The following is a 15,255-nucleotide window of genomic DNA, read 5'->3' as shown; positions in this document are numbered from 1 at the left end:
CTTATTATATTTATTTCTATACCCACCCTCGAAGGCAAGGACTCTTAACTTTTTTAATTTCTGCATCTCCAGAAACTAGCACTGTGCCGCAAAAAGAAGGCCCCCTAATAAACATTTAATTAAAATGAAAAGTGCAATGTTTTCCAAACAAATGAAGTACCTCTGTTATCCTTGGATGAACCATCTCTTTACTTTGCAAATAGATTAAATATTTACTGGCTAGAGGCAATTTCTGGGTTCTTTGGAATCCTTGTTGTGGGAACCACTTTGTTTCAGTTAAACTTCACTAAGAAATGGCAATAAGCGGGATCAATAACTTTACTTTTACCTTATAATAATAATAGAAATAATGGATTTGGATTCAGAGGACCTAGGTTCAAATACTGTCTTTGCTACTTACTACCTATATGACCTCAGCGGGTCTCTTCCCTCTTCTGAATCAGAATTTAATCATCTCCAAGGTAATGTTGTTGGACATGATGATTTTCTAAGGTCCATTTCTAGCTCTAAACGTTATGATTTCCCATTTTCTTCTCCAAAGTTGAGCTTATTATTAAACAGGTCAGTTTAGAACTGCTGTGATAGTACATGGCATATATTCTTCTCATCTTTATTCACTCTTAATTTGGTTAGGATTTTAACCTTACAGTTAACAATTAGTTAATCAACAAACATTAAGAGTCAGGCTCTGGGCATAGCAAAGTCACAAATACAAAGACTGAAACAATCCCTACTGGCAAGGAACTTGCATTTTAAAGACCTAAGAATTCTTAGCCTGAGGTCTATGAACTTTTAAAAGTATTTTGATAACTACATTTCAATAGGATTGGTTTCTTTTGTTAGCTTACTTATGTTTTATTCATTTAAAAACATTGTTTTGAAAAGTGTTCTGAAAGAAGGTCTGTAGGCTTCACCAGACTGCCAAAGGTCACACACCAAAAAGATCAAAAAACCCTGGTAATAAGACCTTTGCTATAATCCAACAACATATTCTTTAATGACTCCCATATCAGTAATAAGTAATTTCCTATCTATTAAGATATAGTCAATTTCTTTTTTTTTTTTTAATGTTTAGTGATCACCCTATCCATTACTTTCTGTCTTTCTCCTTCAAGAAAGAATTCATGATGTATAAGAATGAGACTACCAAGTAGCCTACAAACCTTTGGCCATCAGTCATATTTTCCAGTTTTCAAGTGTCTTCTATGCCAACCTTCACAATGAACTCATTTAATATTCAAGGCATGTGTTCAAGACGTAAGCTGACCTAGATCTTAACAAGTTCTTCACAACACTTCTCTGCTTCTTTGTTCTCTTCAACAGATGTTGGCACAAAAAATCCAACTATCTTCAGGTCTGTTTTCTACTGCAAACACTGCAAGAGAGTATGACCAGTATCCTACGAAATGTTTTTTGTAGTACTTGGGTATATGATAAAACCAAATGTTCCAATTCTTTAACCTCTTTAAGGAAAGTTTTTCAGTCACATTTCCATTTATTTGCAACTTTTAAAATGTACTGATTTTATTTATAGCAAGAATATCAAATATGAAGGTAGTTCTCTCCATAGATCAACTTGGTCATTGGATAAAGTTCTCATGTTTCGAGTGTCAACAATTTAAATGAATGGTTAGGGACCATCTAGGTACTGTGTGATTCCAATCTGATCACTTTATGTCGCTTTGGCCGTGATACTACGGAAGTGCTCTAACACTGGACCACACAGAACGAAGGGTCATTTTGTATTTTTATCTGTTTCATGATCTTAGATTTAGAACTGAAAGGAATCTTGGATGTTATTTAGTCCAATCCCTCAATTTTACAGAAAAAGACAAAGTTAAGTATCACAGAAATAGGTAAGTAGTAAACCCAGGATTTCACGTCTGCTTCCAATATTCTTTCTCCTATACCACACTGCCCCTAATTTAGATGAAGATGCCAGAAATTGAAACAGTGATCCCACACATGACAAATTTTTACTCTGCTACCACACTATGCTTCATCATTTACTGTTGAACCTTTCAGTGATAAGATTCTTCCCTTAGAAAGGCTGGTCCGGAGATGGCAGATGTAGTTTGTTTCCTGGCCTGTAACCTAAGCCTTTCTAGCTTGCAAAATCTGGTATAACTTTGTGCTTTGCCAGTCTAGTATTCAAGAATCCAACATTATCTCCATTTAGCATTTTCATGGAAGCTGCAAAACGCAAGTAAATAAATTTCACCTATTAAGTAATTTTAAAAAAATAAATAAGGCTGATTCCATAGGATAGATGATGAAAAATTTTCTCCTCCCAGGGAGAGGCGTATGAGTAGGAAATGATTACAGGATGTTGCTGTCAGAAGCTGGTTTTGCTTACTTATTTTTTTTTTGTTACAAGGAAGGATCTATGTGGGGTTGAGGGAAGGGACAGAACAGGAAATAACAATGGAATTTACAAAAAGGCTTTAAAATTTTTAAAAAGTAAAAATAAATATGAGGCAAAAAGCAGACTCTTACTACTCACTGAATTAATATTCCTACTTCAAAAATTTTCAGTAACACTAAGAAAAAGAGTCATTAAAAAAACTTCATTACTATCTCTTTTAAATAATCTATAGTCAACAATAAATTATATGCCTACGGCTTAAAATTCGTAAATTCTATGGGGAGAAATAAGTCATTTCCTAGTAACCTTTCTTCAACTAATCATGACTGCAAAGCAGCCAACTCCATCCTCATTCTAAGAGGTGGTTCCGACACTCCTATAAGAATATTTATCAATACAATCTGAAGCAAAATGGCTCCCACTTAATTTTATTCTACACAAATATTACATGTGTATAATCAATATGTCAACAAGAATTTGTACCCAATCCACTGTGTATAATTATTGCTAGTGATAATAAATATCAAGATTGCCGCTGAAGTTATGCAAACAGGAATTGATGACATCAGTGAAACTATACAAGATGAACTTGCTTGTATATACTTTGATCCTGCCAAACCATCTCTGCAGTTCAAAAGGAAATAACCAAGTACTACAGAGAAAAATAAATCCCACATTTTGATAAAATGTTTAAAATACTAAAAATTATTCTAGCTTACATTTTCCTCATAATACCCAATTATAAATAATAAAATAATAACTAGCATTTCAATAATGCTTTAAGGCATCCAAAGAGTTTTTTATATACCAACTCATCTAATCTTCACAACTCTGGGAGGAAAGTGCTTTTATTATCATTTTACAGATGAGGAAACTGAAGCATAGAGTGCTTAAGTGATTTATTTGCCCAGTAAGTCTCTGAGGTATGAAATAGCTGAAATGATTATCTATAGTACTAAAATAATTCAAACATGCAACGTGTTAAAGCACCTACATAGGGACTAGGGAAAGATGCAAAATTTCAACATTATTTTCTTTGACCCTTTCTGTAGTACATATTTTTTATTTGCACAGATTTCCTTCTCTGATGATTTTCCATCTACAATGAAATGGAGAAAATTAATTCACCCACTCTCCTAAGGACAGGAAAGAGAGGAGGTGAGGGGGGAAGAAGGGAAGAATCAGAGAACTTTGAAAACTATAGTTCCTTTAAATTTATCTCTAAGAACAGGAGGCACCTTTAACAACAATGACCTGGCAAAGAATTGTTAGCTAAAGCAGGAATGAATACAAGTTCTCGTCACCTGACCCACAATGGGATGTGGTATATGTGATGCTAACAACCCTACTACAAATCCTGGAGCTGGACACAGACTCCTTATGCGTGATGATGATCATATTGGAGGAGAGTCGTTATTGCTTCAGGGTCTGCCCTCTGGGGCCAATTCTTCCATGTGAGAACCCTCCAAATACTTGAAGACAGTTAATATGTCCCTCCTAAGTCTTCTCCAGGCTAGACATTCTCTGTCCTTTTAGCTGATCTTCATATGACATGGACTCAGGGCCTTTCACCATCCTGCTTGCCCTCCCCGAGACACTGCCTGGCCTCTCAGCGTCCTCTGTAGACTGTGACACTCTGAGCTGAGCACAGTAGTCTACATGAGGTCTGATGTGGGCAGAAGACAGTGGGCATTATCATTTCCCTGTTCCCGGAAGCTAATCCTCTCTTAATGTATCCCTCGATTGCATTAACTTTTTTGGCCATCATAGCACACTGCTGGCTCATATTGAGCTCACAGTCCACTAAAACTGCCAGGTCTTTTTCAAAACAGACCCTAAAGCAATAAGGAGAAGCTGCAGAGAGGCCAATTTAGGTCTGACGGCAGGAAAAAAAAAACTTCCTAATAATTGTTGTTCAGTTATGTCCATCACTCCATGACCTCATTTGAGGTTCTCCTGGCAGAGATACTGGAGTGGTTTGCCATTTTCTTCTCCAGCTCATTTTAGAGATGAGGAAACTGAGGCAAACTGGGTTAAGTGACTTGCCCAGGGTCACAGAGTATCTGAGACCAAATTTGAACTTGGGTCCTCCTGACTCGAGGGCCAGCATTCTATCCACCATACCACCTGTCTTTTCCTAATGATCAGGGCTGTCCAAAAGACCAATGGGCTACCTTGAGGAGAATACATTCTCCCTTGTTGGAGATCATTAAACAAAGGCTGGAAAACCACTTGTCAGATTATATGGTCTAAAGGGGCAGCTAGGTTGCACAGTGGATAGAGCACCAGCCCTGGATTCAAGAAGACCCGAGTTCAAATCCTATCTCAGACACATTAACACTTACTAGCTACGTGACCCTGGGCAAGTCACTTAATCCCACTGCCTAGCTTTCAAAAAAAAAAAAAAGATTATATGGTCTAATGGGATTCCTTCAGTTTACGGGTCAAAATAGAAGTCTCCTGAGGTCTCTTCCATCTCTCAGATTCTGTTATTCTAAGATACCCAGCCTCACTCAGGCCTGGAGAAAGGCCAAAAGGCTACATCATGTGTGAATTCCCAAAGGGAAATTAAGTTAGGCCAGCAGGGAACCAAGTGAACTGAAAAACCATCAGGTCCTGACCTATTCCCTCACTGGTAGTATCATGAACAGGGACTGTACCTTTCAAGGTAGGGCCCACTACTGGAGACTGCTGTTTGAGGCCCTCCAGCAAGAGGCTTGGATATAAGCCCACTTGATGTTCCTGTCTCATTAAAGGAACCTGCTCTATGTAGTGACAGTCTGGAGCAAGCACCAAACCAACTCCTGAGCTAACAGTCAGTGTAAGCACTTCCACACGTGAAACTGGCAAATGCTCTATCACTCAGGGCTTGGGTTTTGCTGTTGTTGTTTTATCGCTTAGACTTAAGAAAATGTCAATGATGCAGACAGAACTTAAATGTATGTCCTGCCTACACTTTCTTTTTAAAGCCAGAGAGCCAGCAGAAACATTGATCAGCACACACTGATTTATGTAGTGTCAAAACAGCCTGAGTACTTATAGAAAAATTGAGACATGAATCGAATTCTGATGTTTCCAGAGCAGTACGTGGATGGGGACAAAATAAGCCACAGAGATTCTGTGAGAGACACCTCCCCTCCCTCTGACACTGAATGTGAGGTCCATTATGTCAGAGATCAAGACCTGAAATATAAGATACAGATAAAATTTGAACTAGATTATCTCTAAGGTGTCTCCTAACTCTAAAAAATTATGACCCACTTTATACATATCAGGCACTGAATAAATATTCGTTGAACTGATTCATTTTCTATCAATTAGACTAAGTCACTCCCTAGAATTAAATAAGGTGGTAATGGAAAATAAGCAGCCCTTTCAGGACATAAAAGGTTATCTTTTTGGCCAATACAACTCTAACCCACTGATGCTTCGTCTCTGGACCACTACAGCTAAGTAAAACTTCTCACTGACCAGCTCTCATTTCTCACTGCCAAAGTAAAGTACTCTGCAGAGTTCTAATCTATGCTAAGTTATTATCATAGTTGCATTTCGTATCAACAGTTGCATAGCACAAAAATTTTTCAAGCTTTTTTTCTTTAAAAATGGTTTTTACAACGATCACTTCCTCAATATATACCCTTTCTAAAAACAACTTTTCTAATAATAACAGTACCACTTGTATAGCTCCTACTGTGTTCCGAGCTCTGTGCCAAGTGCTTTACAAATATTATCTCATTTGATCCTCACAACAGCCCTCTGAGGTAGGTGCTATTATGATTCCCATTTTACAGGTGAAGAAACAGGTAAAGGTAAGATGAGTGACTTGTCCAAGGTCATACAGCTATCAAGTATGAGGTAAAATTGGAACTAAGGTCTTCCTGACTTCAGGCCCAGCACCCAATCACTGTACCATCCAGTAAAGCTGTAGTAAAGCTGTATCAGTAAAGCAAAAAGAAAGGGAGACCACATGCAACATTCTGCATCTCTAGTCCAACACCTTGATATTAAGGTGAGGAAATGTTTCGTTACTGCTCTGTGGAACCAAGACTGATCATTATGTTTAACTGACACCTTTGATTATTGTTGTTTTCAGTTACATTACTCTAGTCACTGCATATTACTATTGTCCTGGTTCTGTTACGCCACACAACGTGGGATGCCTATCATTCTGGCCCAGCCTGTAGAAAGAGTTTCAGCAAGCATTCCTTGGTGATGCATGGCCTGAGTGCATGTGCAGTACACAGTGCCCACGTTTTGTGTTTCTGTTCAGAACTAAGGCTGCAGTGAAGTTGTGGATACAACACGGGCAAATGCTGCCAGAAACACCCAGGATTCATTACTCATTTGATTTTTATTTAACTTTTAGGCGTTGCACATTCAGAAACCTTTTACTGGTGTAAAATTTTTTGCAACTCCATATGAGATCACAACCTACAGTTTAAGGAGCACTGCTGCAGACTACACTGAAGATATTCACAAAATTCCCTTTAATATCTGATATCTTTGATCATCAATGTTGTCTAAACACTATACTGAAACCTGTTGCAATTTCTTCTAGAATGTACCTTATCACCTAATTTCTTACGAGAAAGAGCAATTAATTAAACAATCTCAAAATCCAGGGAAGAAAAACTCTCAACTAATAAAATCAATTCAGGTAGAAACATTCCTTTTCTGTTCTTTGAAAAAATGATATTTTGTACCTATTCTGTCACTAAATTACAGAAAATAGTAAATGGAAAAGAGCTGTTGGGTCCCATAGTCTATCAACTCAGTGAAAGCAGCTACCAAAACGTTCACTTCTGACACCTCACCAGGAACTCCCACAGCCTAGCCTAGATATCAAGTATCACTCTACACTTCTTTTTGTGAATTTATTACATTCTATTTTCTATCAGAGCTATCTGGGTATTGTTGTGTACCCCTTCTAGTCTAAAAACTTCAGAAGGGCAAAGATAGTGTTTTACCTCCCCTCCAAGGTCCTAACACAGTGCTGGGCATAGAAAACAGGTGTTTGTTTGTTTGAACTGAAAGTTCAATGTTTGTTGAACTGAATATTCAATTTTATATCTAATTCTAGATGTTTGGTAAACCTATAATCCCTACATGTAACAAGGATGAGTAAAGCAAGATAGCTAAAAGTGACTCTTCTCAAATTTCTCCCAGCACTCTGCCTGAACTCTCTGCACTTCTATCCTTCTCTCCTATCAGTTATTTGTGCACACGTCTTTCCATTAGAATGAAAGTTCCTTGGAAGAAAAGGCTCTGTGTCAGATCTGACTTTGTATTCCCAGCACCAAAGGGCACACCTTATACACAGCAGGTACTTGAATAATGTTTCTGGATTAGAACTAGTTTCAATCAGTTACACTTTCACATAATAAACATGGTTCCTAATTTCTGAATCATCTCTGTGTTATTATTAAACTTGTTTGCAAGAGCCAAGTACTACACTAAAAACATGAACGGAATTCTTGCTTTTGCTAAGCCACATGCCACATGCTCACTTTTTCAGACCTCTCCAAAACTAGATAAAAATCAGAGCAAATTCTTTAAATCCAACAAGATTTCCCTTGTGACTATCATACCAACATTCCTGGTACTCCGAAGGCTATCAGAAGCAAGAGTACAAATAAACCCACAAGAGCCACAAACTTCACCAGTGACTTCATTTGTCAGACTAAACTAAAAGGCCACATATTGTAGCAGTGCTGTCCCAGGCAGAAGACCTGGCCTTTGGCCTCGGTGCTCCTTAATCTGCTATATGAGTTTGGACAAATCATTTCCTTTCTTGAGGCCTCCTCAAATTTCTGAGATCCTTTCCAGCTTTAACTCTAATTCTCAAAATGTTTTGAGAAAAGAAATGAAAACTAATTTATATTTTAATATTAAAGGCATTTTGGACAAGCATCGCTTAAAATAAGCAACTGATAACATAAGAGTAGACCATTATAGTTAGAATGAGTCTACTTATATTTGTACTGTCAGTCTTTTGAGAACTTTAAAGTTCATAATCTGCCAATCATTCATACTGTACAGGGGCACAAATTCAAAGGACTCAATCTGTAATAGAGTATTTAAAACGCATTTCTTCCTACCACCACCTTTTAAAAAAAGTGTTTATATGAAAGTGAACTTTATGCTAGGCCAATAACATCTTTTTTACTACTTGGGCAATATTTCATACAAGATCAAAGATTTCTGGTGGGAAATGTCCACACTGAAGTCCCTTCAGGCTCTAAATTTATGATCTTACTATATCAGAGACAGGCAAGCTGGCATTAACAGATGGTAGATTGACCTTGGAGTGAGGAAGCCATGGGCTTCAGTCCTGCCACTAACACATAATTAGCTGCGTGAACTATGAACAAGTCCCTTAACTTCTCTGAATCCCAGACAACTCCTGACAAGTTACAGATAAGTTGCCCATCAGCATCAGTACAGTTAGTTTCTACACTGGGAATTTTGAAACTTATAAAATCACAGCTCTGGACTCAAAAAAAAAATAGTATCTGATCACAAATTCTATGCTTTCGTTCTGTTCTTCTCCTACCTTTACCTACCCTCACCACCACCTTTACTACCAAATAAATGAATTTCCTTCTCCCTTCCCTCTAAATAAATCCTAAAAGAATGCTGGATTTGGAGTGGAAAAAAAACTGCCTCATACTAATTAGTCAAGTCACTTAACCTCTCTCTTTCAGTTATCTCCCTCTGTAAAATGGAGGAAATAATAGTTCCTACCTCAAAAGTTGTAAGGATCAGGGGCAGCTGGGTGTCACAATGGATAAAGCATTGGTTCTGGAATCAGGAGGACCTGAGTTCAAATCCAACCTCAGACACTTGACATTTAACTAGCTGCACAATTCTGGGCAAGGGTCACAACCCCAATTGCCTCACCAAAAACAACAACAAAAAAAAGTTGTGAGGATCAAATGAGACAACAACATAAGTACATTGTGAGGTCCTCAAAGGCAGGAATTGTCTTCTACCTCTTTTTGTATCCCTAGCACTTAGCACAGTGCCTTGCATATAGCAGGTGTTTAATAAATGTACTGACTGTGAAGCCCTAAATAAATAGGAGCTGTTATTATTACCCACCTTTCAGGATACAGTTCAAGTCCTGTGTAATTCCCTCTGTAGACAGAGGCTCATTCATGCACTTTATCACATAATGGCTTTGAATCATGCCTTAACCACTGTTCAGTGTTACAATGAAGTGGAATAAGTTCTGCGTCTGATGGTCAAAGATCCTCAGTTCAAATACATCTCTGCCACTTAACTACTTACGTGACCACAGGCAAGTTGCTTCTCCAGTCTTGTTTCTTCATCTATAAATTGTGGAGGTTGGCTTACATGACCTCTGAGGTCTAAATCTCTAATCCATCATGTAAATCTGTAATCCTATATGTCTAAAACTATAATCCTGTATGTCATCTCACCAAATATATTGTAAGCTCCTAGAAGACAGGGGCCATCTTAATATTTCTTCTGTACCTTCCTGCATACAGAAATAATGCTAGATAGATGGTTCTAGACATGATAGATCAACAAGTATTTACTGACTAAATAAATGAAATCCAGGTCTTTGAAGATGTTGTTGACATTCACTTTCAAGTCACTTGGTTTAATACAAGCATTACTTTCTCACCTAACAAATAAAGCTGGATAACCAGAAAGTTTAGCATATGCAGGTTATACTAGTTCAATGAATTTTCTTGTTAACTCAAGATGAATTAGAAAACCCTTTGTGCTTAAAATCTGAGATTTCCTGCCAAAATATAACATGCTAAGCATAATTTAGTACTTGATGATTAAAGATCTTGCCCTACCTTCAAAGTCATAGTTATGAAATACCATCTGCATATTGTCCTTATCCTCTAAATACCCTTCCTTCTCCCCTCTTTCTATAAGTGCAAGACTAGCGTATAGAACCTTTTTCCCTAATGAAGAGGAGTGAACCATACAGGGTAAGAATCCAGGGTCACTTTAAGTAAAAAAGAACTTAGCTTTTAAGAATGAAATGCAAAACATTCCATTCATCAACTTTTAAAATTAACCATATAAAACTGCAATAAATTCAATTATAAATGTATACTTTAATTTCATATTTTGTAATTATACCTTGGGGTAGAGGGTAGGGAGAAGGGAACAAAATATGACAAAGGTAGAGAATAGCTACTTGTAAAACAAAAAAAGGTCAGAGATACCTTTAGGTGACACATAGAGATATAACCCATTATTCCATAATCACAACTCATACACATACAGATACATTTCCCCATCTAGAATATAACCATTAGAGATTTAAAGCTGTGCTGTTTTTACATTTACAGGATGGTAGTTGGTCTCACGATTAAATTAAACAATCAATTATTTATCATAATGAGGAAAATTGTGGTGAAAGACAGCATCCAAGGACCTTAAAATATGATCAGGAAGGCTGTGGAATTAAGGTGAATGTCATAACCAACCACAGGACAATGGCCTCAATGTGTACTTAGCATGTACCAGCCACACCCTTCAAAGTTTCTTTCTGAATAAATCCTCAGCAGTAGGTTTTGGGTGTGTGTGTGTGTGTGTGTGTGTGTGTGTGTGTGTGGGTGTGGGTGTGTAAGAGAAAGAAAGAGAAAGAGAGACAGAGAGAGAGAGAGAGAGAGAGAGACAGAGACAGAGATCTTTTTCTCTTAAAATTCAGGAGTAGGGAAAAAATTGAGGATTTCAGTTGACCAAACACATAAACTTAGCTTTGTTAATTTCAATACTCCAAAATTAACAAATGCTCCCAATGCAAATCTACTGAATAGAGAAATTGTGCAACTGATGCATGAAGGATGAAAATGAGGGAGGAGAACATTGAAGGAAATCCTGTAAGATCTGTCCTACCAGTAGTAGTATTATCCCCATTTTATAAATAGGGAAACTGAGGCCCAGAGAAAGCAAATTAGTACATCCATGGTCTCTGTCAGTAAGCATCAGAGGGAAGATTCAAGCCCAGTTCTTCCTGACTACAAGCCCAGCAATCAATCTGCCATGACACATTGTATCTCATTGTTAATTGTGAAAACTTAACCATCTAACTCCCTCATATTCCAATGATCTCTTCCCATCCAAACTGGATTGACTCTCTTCACTTTTCAAACTTCTGAGATTTATCAGCTTTGATTTATCCTGCTAATTGATTCCTCCTCAAAACTCTCACCATTGGGCTTCCCCGATATTTTGCTTCCTTGGTTTTATTCATTTCTCCCAATTACTCTCACTGGCTCTTCTGCTTACCAGCTGTTATTTCTTAACATACTCAATCTAAGTATTCAGTCCCTTCATTTCTCTCACCAATCCCACAGTTTCAACACCTTTCTGAAGATGACAATTAAATCCACATTTGCAATATTCTCTCTGTCCCATAAGTCCAAACTGTCAACATTACATTTCCACCTTAAAATTATCTTACCAACACCCTCTCCTGATTCACCAATACCAACGACACCAACATTCTCTAGGTCCTCCAGGTTGAAAAGTTTCTGAATGTGCTTTTTGTCCTTTGCCTCATAACCAAATTCAGTCCAACTTTCATCTTTTAAGTAGGCAGCCCCCTAGTTAGTATCCTTGCCCCTAGTTATTTAAGTTCAATATTCATTCACATAGCTGCTCTTCCTCAGCTATATGAAAATGGTTATCTTCCTCAAATACCATTTTCAACTGGTTCCTGCCCTGTTTTGGTCTTCAGCAATTTCTCATTCTAATCTTAACTTCATTTCTTTCTGTTTCCACACAATTCCATGCTTTGTATGTGGTATTTACCTCACACACACACACACACACACACACACACACACACACACACACACTATCTTCCCCATCTCTTGTGATAATGCATGTCACCAAAATATACCTCAAAATTCACTCTCTAGGGATTCCTTAATTATCAAAAAAGCATAGATTTAGAGCTGGAAGAGACATCAGAGGTCAACTAGTCCAACTCCCTTTTTTTCTAGAAGACAAACAGAATGATAATACAGTACCCAGTAGCAAAGCTGAGATTTGAATCTAGGTCCTCTGACTTCAAATTCAATGGTCTTTCCACCACATCATAATTCTAAGTCATTTTTTATTTTTTACTTCAAGATTCCTCATAAATTATTTATTCCATTTACACTATAGTACAATGCCCCCAGAATCACTGTACAGAATCACCAAAAAAAGTGTTTTGTAAAGTAAAGGTATTTCCACGTTAACTGGTAGCCCAAAATACAACAGTGCTATATTAATGTCTGCAACACAAGAGAATGAAGATTAATCATTCAATAAAACAAATTAATTTCTTTGGTTCCGGTCCAGGTAACAGTAATGTTCTAAGTCACAAGCCATCTAGTAAAGAACACAACACAAAAAAAAGTCAAGGAACCTGGAAGAGAAAAAAGAAAGTATATTTGAGACACTAAGTTAAAATCCTTTTCATATGCCACTTCACTATATAATAAGAATCCTACAAGACAGGGATGTGATTTTTTAAACAATGTATTTTTATAATTAAGTTCCACAACAATTAAACAATTCTATATAAACCTGTCAAGTTTTTTAATGAGACTTATTTTGTACTAATCTGCACTTAAGCATTTATCATCTTAATACTGTCAGTCACTTTCTTGGGTCAAATATAGCACACAGGCGCATATATAAAATCATCACAGTTAAGAAAGCACTTCTACTTTAACACAGAAGAGTTGCAGTCTCTTGCATTATTAACATTTTTGATGCAACAAATTGTAAAGCTTTTTTAAAAAAGTATGAGTTACTCAGAAGACTCCTCACTGATACGTCATAAAAAGGACTGTCAGTGTTCCCATAAATTTTGATAAAATTTTGTTCTGTTTTGCTGTACTGGCAAGGAAATCAGGTAAGGTAAGAGGGTTGTATGCAGATCTTTTCAATTCAACTCATGCATATATGTATTCAGTCACATTCGGTGTAATATGCATTGTGCTTGGTGCTGACCCAGTCCCTTAGGAGTTTACAGAATCTCAGGCCTGAGAGAGGCTGAGATAGGTAAAGTTTGCAGCACACAAATGATCCTTCAATACCCGGTCCCTGATTTCTCCCCATCCATAGATGCCTATCTCTCTCTCTCTCAACTCTGCCTTACAGAGAAACCACCACCTTCTCTGACTACCCGCTCACAGGAGTATCTCCACCCTCCTGTCTCATTTCCTTCCTGTAACAGGTAACGCTTCCTTGCCACCAAAGCCCGCACCACCCCAAGCCCGGCCTACCGAGTATCTGCCAGCCGCCCCCTGCAGACCCCCTCCGGAGCCCCCAGCCCCGCAGCGCTCCCACTGGCTCCAGCAGGAGCCCTCCTCCCCTTCCTCCTCCGCGCCCCCCACACTCCGCACACTCCCAGACCCCGGGGCACACACTCCGGGAGGACTCGCTCGGCCCGCAGCCGGCTCGAGCATCGTCCTTGGCCTGGCCCAGCCCGGTCCGGTCCCTCGCCCCCGTCCCGCTCTCCTTCCACCACCCTGCCCCGAAGAACCGTCCGGCGAGAGGCTCCCTCTCTCGCTACTCTCCAGCGCGCGGCCGCGGGCGACCAGGCCCCTCCCCGGCCTCGCCCTTCCCTCCCTCGGGGTCCCTCGGAGGCGGCAGCTCGGGGAAACGCTTCGCGAGACCCGGGTCCGTGACAACGGGAGAAGCCGGGGGAAGCCCCGGGGCCACGACCCCCGCCCGCCCCGGCCGCCCTGCGGCCCGGGCCTCGCAGCCAGCTTGGTTTCCCGGCCGCCGGGCCCGGACTGATGGAAAGAGGAAGGAGGGCTCTTCTCCCATTCCCATTGCCGCTGCCCCCCCGGCCCGACCCTTCCCGTCCTCTCACCGAAATCCGGGGGGGACCAGGCCGCGATCACTCCCTCCCCAGTCCAGCGATGCTTCCTTCGGCCCCGCCGCCGCGCTCTTTTCACTCCCCTTCCCACCGCCCCCGACCGGCTGCTGAAGAGCGGACAAGCAGCGGCGCTCCCATTGGCTGCAGCCGAGCCTTGCGTCAGCCGGCACCGACCCGGACCGCAGAATACTATTGGCTAGCGGGCCGCCTCGTTCCCACGGCTCGATCTTATTGGTGCGTGGTAGCCCCCTGGCTCCAGGACCGCTCTTCCTCCTCCCTCTCTCTTTCTCCCTCCACCCCAACCCGTTTCCATCAGGTTCGGAGGGGGCGAGGGAGAGGGTGGAGAGAGCTCCAATTGGAGGCGGCCAATCGCGGCTCCGCTAGCGGGGCGGAAGTGGGGCTTATCCTGGCTTTGGATCCGCTGGTGGCCTGCCGAGCCAATGGGCGTGTGCCCCACGGCCTGGGCCTCCTACCGCCCAGGGGCTCGCCCGGGCCCGGGCTACTGGCCAGGGCCACTGGCCAGGGCCACACCCGTGTCTTGGGCCCGGCCACCCTTCGGGCCTTGCCGGGGAGCCCCCGACCCACGGAGGCTATCCCGAAAGACAAGGATGTCCCAGGGCGGTGCCCGAGGCCTTCCCCGGACCGGGACTCTGGAGGAGTGCTGGCTGCAGGGCACCATTGTGTGCACGGTACCTTGGCAGTGCCTTACGTGGGGCCCCAGGCATCATCGTGAACCTCCGTGAGGCGGCCAGAGCGTGGGAGGTCCGAGGTGGGGACCCCTCCGACCACCCCCACCCCCCGCCGGCCCAGGCTGGCCACCTGGCCGGCTGCCGCCTCCCAGCCTTCGGGCTTCTTCTGTGCGCACTGGCCTTTCAGTAGAGCACTCCTGAGAAAGAGACAGAGAGAGGGGGGCGGAGGCCGGCCCTGCCTCCCAGACGCTTCTGTTCTACTGCCTCGGGTTGGGGGCTCTAGAGACCCCGGCAGCCAGGTGGTTTCCAGAGTAAGCGTGGTAACTAAC

At 41.0% G+C, this 15,255-nt stretch overlaps 1 protein-coding gene across 3 annotated transcripts in view; it reads right to left on the bottom strand.

Annotated features, from left to right (window-relative positions):
* Positions 1–14,317, bottom strand: part of FAR1 (fatty acyl-CoA reductase 1) — a 104,830-nt gene extending 90,513 nt beyond the window's left edge. For 2 of the 3 annotated variants that reach the window (XM_078148132.1, XM_021001968.2), the window contains exon 1: positions 14,232–14,314. The gene's annotated coding sequence lies outside the window, so the exon portion shown is untranslated. Of the gene's footprint in view, positions 1–14,231 lie in introns of all 3 variants that reach the window. The other variant, XM_021001970.2, reaches the window with a different exon arrangement.
* Between the last annotated feature and the right edge of the window lie 938 nt (positions 14,318–15,255).

This window comes from Phascolarctos cinereus, unplaced genomic scaffold (assembly GCF_003287225.1).
Source record: "Phascolarctos cinereus isolate Bilbo 61053 unplaced genomic scaffold, phaCin_HiC Scaffold_9;HRSCAF=440, whole genome shotgun sequence".
Taxonomy (NCBI): Eukaryota; Metazoa; Chordata; class Mammalia; order Diprotodontia; family Phascolarctidae; genus Phascolarctos; species Phascolarctos cinereus.
Note: the sequence above shows the minus strand (reverse complement) of the source record. Positions and strands in the feature narration are given on the sequence as shown.